Raw genomic sequence first — 9,802 nt, 5'->3', positions numbered from 1 at the left:
CTAGAGATGTGTACTATGGTTACACATTTCCTTTTCCAATGGTCCACCTACTGGCCTTTCCTGACAATCCAACCAGCAAACTTCCTGGAGGCTGAAGAGTGAAGACAACATCTGGAACCTCTGTGATGTCTGCAGTTCATCTCCCAAAACCCAAAAGAGGCCAGGACTTTGTGGTAGCAAGTTGACCAGCACTCTCTGGTCGCCTACGCAGAAGTCAAACTCCACTCCTCTAAATCAAAGTTTGACACACAACGAGTGACAGTAGTTTGCTGATCTCTTCCAGAAATTTCCCCATCAAGTATTAGTTCTCTGAAGCTTTTGTGTGATGCTACTAAAGCTATGTGTGTGCCTGTATGACAGTGCATTAGTAGAATAATAGTACCTATTATGGACAAATGTTGCAGGATGTCTCCAATTTCACTTACCAAGTAGTTCTGTGTTATAATTTCTATATGTCTAATTCATTAATTTCAAGAGCTTATGAGAGTCTTTGTGCACAGTACTGGAATGCTAATTAAACACAGTAACAACAGTAGTTGAGTGAAAACACAAATTTGTTGTTGAGAGATATGGATGTGTAAGAAATCTAAACCAAAGAGTAAAGAAGTGAATTATTCCATGAAAGAATATCGGAAAAGTGATATTGTTATCAACAAACAGAGGTGTGTTAGAACCTGAGGAAATAAAGATAAGTACTATTGTAAATATCTACATATCCCTTTATGTGTTCTGTATATTTATTCGTTAGTTTTATCTTGAGTTATAAAGGATTTGCTGTTGGTGCAAGTGCATAAAAGTATACAAGCTGTCAATGAATTCTAACTACATTTAAATACACCAATAAGTAATTAATAGCTAAGTTATTAATTGCAGTGCCCAATTACTAATTTAGCATCATGCTAAATCCACAGCTTTGAAAAATATAGTCCTCAAGTGACCAATTATTTAAAACTACAAGAATGTAAATATAAGAATCATTAATAAATGCCCAGGAGAGTAAGCAATATTTCTTTAAGCATGGCTTACAAGTAAATATAACAAAAATAACATATATTTTATACTTGATAATGACACAGATGGAGGCCATTCAGGCCAACACATCAATGCTGACTTTTAGAGCATCCCACTTCCACACCTATTTCCCTGTTAACTTTTCTCTCTCCGTGATTCTCCTTATCAGCCACCTACACTAGGGCCAATTTACAGTGGCCAATTAACCTAATCAACAGCATATTTTAGGGATATGGAAGGAAATCAGAGCACCCACAAAGCAAAGTCCACAAAGACAGCACCAGAAGTCAGGATCAAACCCCAGCTGCCAGAGCTGTGAGGCAGCAGTACTACCTGTTGCACTAATGTCCCACCAGTCCTGATACTCCAACAATTTGCTCTGTACCACCTCTCTGGTGATTGTAATCTTCCTGAGCTACTCCCTCCCTTTCAATTCCCCATGTACAGCTATTTCTGGGATGTCACTATATAGTGATCCAAAATATCTAATTTATCTGCCATCTCCCTATTCAATTTTCTGTAGGACTAATGCTCACTTTGTTAACTTTTTCTCATTTTTAATTATCTATACAAACTCTTGTAATCTGATTTTATATTTCTGGCAAGCTTTATCTTGTACTCCATTTGTCTCTTTTCTAATTTTTTTTCACCATTCTCTGCTGTTTCTGTCTAATCATCTGACCTGTCACCTATCTTTGATCAATTACATATCGTAAGTTTGATATTACTCCTACCTTTTTTATTTAACCATGGATGGTAGGTCTCCTCTTGGAACTTTTCTTTCACATCAGAATGCAGAACTATGCTTTCTGAGTTCCCATTGAATATCTGCTGCTGTGTTTCAGTCAACTGATCACTGAATCTAATTTATCAGTTCACGTGTACAAAAATATTCTAGCTCTACTTTTATGTCCTCATCATTGCCTTTATTTATGTTTCAAATACCAGTTCTGGAGCTATTCTTCCCTTGCTCAAACTGAATGTACAGTTACTGCCAGGTCAATAATTAATCCTATCTCCTGACACAATTCCAGGTCTAGTATCACATACTCTTTGGTTGGCTGTTTTAAGAAACTATCCCAGAAAAACAGATTGAACTCATCATTTAGACTTTCTTTGACCATCTGGTTTTCCCAGTCCATTAAATCCCCCGTGATTATCATTTTCTCTCTCTCCCTCTCTATTTCCCTCTCTCTCTCCCTCCCTCCCTCTCTCCCTCTCTCCCTCTCTTTCTCTTGCATAGCTGTTAAGACTATTTTTGAGGATGTAACTATCACTATCAACTAACAAGAAGAACCAGTGGATGTAATGTATATGGATATCCAAAAACATTCAATCAGGTGTCATTTAAGAAATGATAACACAAAATTAAATCTCATGGGATTGGCAATGCATTGGGGATTGAGTAACAAAGAGAGCTGAATTCACATGATTTCCTGTTACACCTTAAATATATTTTATCTTTGATACTTATGCTGCATAGCAGTATTATTTGGTTACCTGCTGCATAGATTCTTTACCTAATTTCTTCTATGTAGATTGTTTAATTGTTCATCAAAATAGCTGTTCATCAAAACTGCTCTACTGTTTCCCTTGTGCCATTAATCAGCAGCTTGGCTGTACTTAAGCACTATTCTTCTCCATTAATTAATATGCTAATGTAGTTTCTCATTGGTTGGTGCAGCCATTTTAATGTGCCTTATGATATTAGTAAAATCAAATGTTAAAGAGTTTGTCTTATAGAGCTCAAAATATTAAATTAACACAGATACGCATTAATTTATGCACTGACAACAATTTGTTATGCATGAGAGAAATTTGTTTGCACAAATTAAGTGGATTTCTGGTCCTGCAGTGTTTGTTGATAATGATATAATTTAATAATCTGGACTGTTTACTTAAACTATAAAAAATCTTGGCAGTTGGTCACCTTCTCAAGTATTTAAACAGGACATAATGAAATAAAAATTTACCAAAAGCAGATGCTGAAAACCTGAAATAATGCAGCAAATGCTGGAAACAAGTCAGGGAGTATTTGTGATAAGAGGATCAGAATTAATGTTTTAGGTCGATGACCTTCAATCAGAATTAGGAAAAGTAAAACAAACATTAAGATGCAAAGAAAGGGGCACGAGAATAAAAGAGCAAGTCTGTGATAGGGTAAAGGGCAAGAGAGACTGAAGAACAAACTGATGATGAGCTGAGTGACAGAGGGTGGTCATAGCATCAGTGAATACAAGTGTAGGTCTGGAGGAGGTGAAATAGGAGAAGGTGAATAAGTATGGAATGCAAGCAGAAAACAGGACAAAAAATCATGAATGCTGGAAGTGTAGAATGTATAGGGGGAAAAACGGAGAATATAGGACTGAAACTACTGAATACAATAAGTTGGATTGTGCCACACACCTCCCCTGAGCTAACCCCCTGCCGCATTAACTTTTTGTGGCCATGCAGCTCCTCATGACCTCAAGAAGTTGTCAATACGGCTATTTTACTGAGCAGGGAAGTCTATGAGCAGTCAGCATATCTCAAGCAATACACCCTGAGACCTCATCCATACACCATAGAGTCATAAGGTTGTCATCTATGCTGACCAAGTTGCCTACCTGAGATGCATTTGCCTGCATTTGGTCCATATCCCTCTAAACCTTTCCTGTGCACTTACCTGTCCAAATGTCTTCTAAGCATTGTAATTGTACCCATCTCTTCCTCTAGCAGCTCATTCCACATTACCCACCACCCTTTGTATGGCAAAGTTTCCCCTCGGATCCCCTTTAATTCTTTCTCTTCTCATCTTAAACCTGTGCCCTCTAGTTTGAGAATGCCCTACCCTGGGAAAGAGATTTAGATGTGAATGTACTAGGCTTGATCAGTAAGTTTGCAACTGACACGAAATTAGGAGGTGTTGGGAGTCTATTGATGGTGCTCGATGGACTAAGTCATAACTTGGCTTTGGTCCAGTCACTTTTTAATCTTCCATTTACCACTCTTTAATAAGTCTTTTACAATACTGGCACAAGTTTAATTTTGATTTTTAACTGTTGAAGTGAACACCAGATCTAAAGTGTCAGCTAATGGCAAAGGTAATGGAAACCAACCTACTTTGGAAGCTATTTCTAATCTGGATAAAAAGTTTGACCGGAGCTTTGCTGAATTGAAGTCCATTTTAAAGGACTTTGAAGACAGACAAAATACACTTACCCAGGAAAACGCCAAACAAAAGCAATTAATTGCTGAACTTGACCGAGCTGGTAAAGAGAGAGATGCCAAACTCCACTCACTTGAAAAAGCCTTAATTATGACCGAGCAAAACCTGGAAAAGCAACAACAGAGGATCATCGACCTGGAAGGCCACAGCAGGAGAAGAAGTGTAAGGATCATCAGTTTTCCAGAGAACACCGAGACTGGTAACCCTACGTTTTTTTTTCTAAACTTCTGGTCGATGTGTTTGGTTCGGAAATGTTTCCTGTTCAGCCTATTCTTGATAGAGCTCATCAAGCAATAAGATCCAAACCTGCCCCAAACCAAAAACCTCAGCCAGTAACATTGAGATTTCATTATGTCAACATCAAGGAACTCTTGATTCGTACTGCTCGTGGATGAGGAGGTATTGTTGATAATGAAGAAGGTTATCGTAGATTACGGGGGATCTTGATCAGTTGGGAAGTGGGCCAAGGAGTGGCAAATGGATTTCAATACAATGTAAGGTGATGCATCTTGGAAAGTCAAATCAGTGTAGAACATACACAATGTAAGGTAGGGCACTGGGGAATTTAATGGAACAGAGGGACCTAGGAGTACAAGTGCATGGTTCATTGGAAGCAGCATTACAGGTAGACAAGGTGGTGAAAAAGGTGTTTAGCACGCTGGTAGTCATCAGTCAGGGCACTGAGCATAGGAGTTGGAATATTATGTTGCAGTTGTATAAGTCATTGGTGAGGCCGAACTTGGAGTGCTGTGTACAGGTTTGGTCACCCTGTTATAGGAAAGACATGGTTAAACTGGAAAGAGTGCAGAAAAGACTTACGAGGATATTGCCAGGACTAGAGGGCCTGAGTTGTAGGGAGAGGTCGGCCAGGCTGGGTCTTTATTCCTTGGACCGTAGAAGAATGAGGAGTGCTCTTATGGAGATTTATAAAATCATGGGAGGCATAGATAAGGTGGATGGTAGCAGTCTTTTCTCCAGGGTAGGGGAGTTCAAAACTAGGGGGCATAGATTTAGGGTGAGAGGAGAAAGATTTTAAAGGGACTTGAGGGGGGATCTTTTTCACGCAGAGGGTGGTGAGTATATGGAATGAACTGCCAGAGGAAGTGGTTGAGGCCGGTAAAATATCATTGAAGATGCACTTGGAAAGGTACATGCAGGGGTGGGGCTTAGAGGGATATGGGCCAGACGCAGGAAATTGGGACTAGATGGGTCATGCTGGCATGGACTTGTTGGGCTGAAGGGCCTGTATCCGTGCTGTATGACCTATAATAATCACAAATGGTCAATACATATACAATTCATGGACTCGAGGACTGGTTGCATCACAGCCTGGTATGGAAAGACTAATGCACAGGAACGCAGGAGGCTACAGGGATTGGTGGACTCAGCCAGTTCCATCATGTGTACAGCTCTCCCCACCATCAAGGACATCTACAAGAGATGATGTTTCAGGAAGGCAATGTCCATCATTGAGGACTCTCACCATGGTTCAACAACAGCTTCTTCCCCACTGCCATCAGGTTCTTGAACTGATCTGAAAAACCCTAATTCTACCTCGGACTATCTTTCCCTCAACTTGCACTAATGTTATGTTTACTTTTGTTTATTTTGTTGCGTAAGTTATATATATGTTAATTTAAGTTTATGTAATTTATGTTTGTCATGTTGTAATGTACTGTGCTGCTACAGCAAAAAGCTAATCTTCATGGCATTTCTACCCAGGGCATGTGTACCCATGACAATAAACTTGGACAATAAACTATTATTTAGTGATAAGATGAAAAGCTGACATGAATGACTCCATGAATTAAAACTTTGTTAACCTATGTCTTGATTTTTACAGATAGTGGCAAAAACATGCTTAACGTTGAACTCAAAGACAGTTGCCCACAAAAATCAGATAACCTCTGAGTGTAAACTAGCCATTTTCTGATGTTGGATGGTGTCAAGAGTTAATACTGAGGAGCTTTGGCATCGGGTAAAATGAATATCAACCTCATGACTGAGCTGGTAATAAAAACGGAGAATTCTCACAGGCACTAAACCAAGAGTAAAAAAGCAAACTTTGCAACTAACATGTAATAAAGATTGGAATATGGATATGAGGTTAAGTAGAAGCTGAAATTTATGTAATCTCTAAAAAAGTATTAATTTAAAAGCGATTTTGAAATATTTATCTGAGGGAATTACTACCCACACATAAAAAATTAGTTTTTTTTTTAAAGTAGACTTCTTAAATTATGGGATATCTACCCATTTGTGCAAGCAGCTAAGGATGAATTTCTACCATTTGGAGTTGTCACAAGATCATTATTTCTGGAAGTTATACTGGAGAATGAGGCACTCCTTAAAGCATCAGGAAGTTATTGTGTATGACACTCCAATGGTTCCTGTCTGTTTCACAGTGTAATGACCATGATTCCTGATTGTTTCCCAATCATTCCAACCTCACAGTCTGGGCCATTGTGTTTGTTAATTAATGTAGCGATTGAAACACTCAGTGGATGTTTTTGCTTTATTTCATATAATTGTTTCACCTTTTACAAACTTTGGCTCCTCAGGAATTTATGTCTTGTCTCTTCTCCCACATAGCCAATTTAATCAAGCCACATGGATCTTGTTGCATAGCTAACGAAGACAATTAGCAAGGATGGAAAACAAAGAGTTTTGTTTGAAGGCGTCATATATTTCATATTTCCATACAACATAGGAAGCCATTTGACCCATCAAATGCCCACCTACACCAGGGGTAATTTATTATAGCCAATTACATCTTTGGGATATGGAAGGAAATCTATGCAAGTCATAGAATTCTGCACAGGCCGGAATTGAACTAGGGTCCCTGGACCTGCCAGGCAACAGCAATACCTGCCATGCCACTGTGCCACCCAGATCATTTTAGCCAATGTGAGGCTTTGACAAAGTAGGAATCAAGTACTGAAATTTGTTTTCAGGAAACTGAATTTAGCATTAATACATCTTAACTAAGTTGGTGAATGAGAATTGTGCAAAATGTACTTTTTTTTGTCCATCCTCTGAAGTGAGAGACTTCCATTAGCACATAGAAAAGTACAGAGCATTTTGTTAAAAGTGCTTAAGGTTGGGAGGGGATGGGACAGTGGATAGAAACAGATCATTTCCTGTAGTTGAGGCTCTCTCATGAGGGGGACTAATAAAGTTAAATTACAAAATTGTCAGGGAAATATAAAAAGTATATTAAAAATAAAAATATTTTGAAAAGAAATAAATAATGCATATCCCTAATAATAACTGAAAGACATAATTTCAATATTTAATAACAGGTTAAAAAGCAGATTAAAGAATCATGGAATAAATATATTCACATTTATGGTGATCATATAAGATTAGAACTATTGTTGTGAGGACAACTGTTTGCTGGTTGGGCTGTTTCCATGTTGATTTTTTTCTGTAATTCTATACAAGATCACAATTAAAACAGAAGCAAAAGAACTGCAGATTTAGTTACATCCTTGCGTTCATCAAGAACACAGGAACAACAGTGCAGCATTTCAAAAATATTTATGTATAAACATCACTACCAAATTCTCTCAAATATTGTTTCCTTTGTGAAGTGAAGTTTAAATACAGCATTAATCATCACTTGCTGATCGGGGATGCAGGAGCATCGCCAGATGCTGGTCCCGGTTCAATTTCTCTGCATCTTGCCCAGCAAACACCAAAATTAAATTTGTAAACCAAATGTTCTTGTCCAAGTTGTCTCTGGCCATACCATAGTAGAATTAACCAATACAACATAAATGCAAAAAACTATGAATGCTGAAATATAATCAGAAAATGATGAGTTATATTCAGCAGTTCAGACAGCATCTGTGGAAAGGGAAACAAGAGTTAATGGTTCAGGATCATCAACCTTGCATCAGAACTGGTAATAGTTAGAGATAAATAGGCTTTAAGATGCAAACAAAGTGGGCTGGGGAATGAGAGGTCAAAAAGTCTATTTTAGAGCAGAAAACAAAGAGATTAAAGTAAAATTGTCATCAATTTGCAAAAGCATTATAATTATTTGAAATTACCAAAAGAAATGTTGGAAAACCAAACATCTCAAATTATTGAACTTAACATTGAGGAACTATGATGTGTTGGTCAGAGGAGTGGGTGCTATTCCCTTAAACGTACAATCATCTTTGTTGGAACTGTGGAGGATGTTGAGGACAGAAACATTTGATTGTGATTGAGTGACCACCTTGCAGGATACCTCCCCTTAGTCTGCTATCACAACCCTGGGCTTCCTGTGCCATCAGTTTAATTCTCTATCTCACTCTAACCTCTCTAGATCCCATGTGGCTTCAGTTATATTGGCATTTCTCCATCATTCAAAATAGTCAGACATAACTAACAAAAGCATGTGCATGACTAGCATGATTATTTTAATTCATTGTTGATTCAAGACTGCCTGATGGCCCTGTTGCCATTTCTTTTATATATAAAGAATAACTGCTTCACTTTGATCTTTTGGTGCTGGACCAGAAATAAAGCATTGAACATTTGCAACATTGACATGCTTCTATCGTTGCATTTAGTTTTTGTTTGAACAAAAGTGTGCAATCACTTGAAATACCCCAAGTCTGGTACCTGCTCCAGTTGAAACTGAAATAAATCCTCAGCTGTTTGATCAGCTGTTCAGCAATGATTTGGAGTAGCAGCAAGTATGCATGGCATCTTTCTGGTGCATGACCACATCCAATCCCATCACATCAAACAAATAACTTCTAAGTGTTTCAGGATCACAGGCTTAAATCTGACTATTGGCAGAAATATGCAAAAAGTCTGAGACATCTTTTAAGCAGTCAAACCTTATCACTACTCTGTTACTTAGAACTAATACCCTGTTAAAACTGCATCACCTTGGTCAATCTGGGCATGAACAGGTTATACTGTAATGGTCCGCTAATGAATCACCCCAGCCATTTATCACGCAGGTATTTAGCCATAAAGAATGAGAGGATCAAGAAGCACATTCAAGTTTTAGAGATCCTCTGTGATAAGGCCTCTCAGGCCAACTAGTGTGTATTCAGGGAACCAAGATTTATAGATACTGCCAGGACAATTATTTGAATAACACTTACTTGAAGATTAACTCATTAGCAGAAGAATGCAGATCTCTTGTAACTTGAATGGGTTAGCTTGAAAAAAGTGCAACATCCTAGCAGTGTAATCAATAATAAAAAATATACATTGGTGGCAATCATCCATCTGCATTGGATCTCAAATTATTTTTCCCAGAACTTCTAAAAATATTAGAATAGCAATGCAAAATAAAATGCCTATTCCATCAATTGGCCACAGTGAATATTGCATTTGGTAGATCCGTGCAATCAATACTTCCAAAATAATAAATATGTAGGTGATATTGTTCCTATGCACCTGTTGCCCTTAATCTTCTAAGTAGCATAAATCGCACTTGAGGGTTATTTTCAGAGTATTTCAACGTTGCTCCAGAGCATTCAATATGCAGCCGATATAGTAGCCATTGTTTACAGGCAGTGCATTGAGAATTAATTTTCATGAGGGTCCATCAGATTCCATTGTTTGCCAATTAGA

The sequence above is a fragment of the Pristis pectinata genome, chromosome 10, assembly GCF_009764475.1.
Source record: "Pristis pectinata isolate sPriPec2 chromosome 10, sPriPec2.1.pri, whole genome shotgun sequence".
In the NCBI taxonomy this organism is placed as follows: Eukaryota; Metazoa; Chordata; class Chondrichthyes; order Rhinopristiformes; family Pristidae; genus Pristis; species Pristis pectinata.
The sequence above is the reverse complement of the archived record's forward strand: the minus strand, read 5'-3'. Positions refer to the sequence as shown.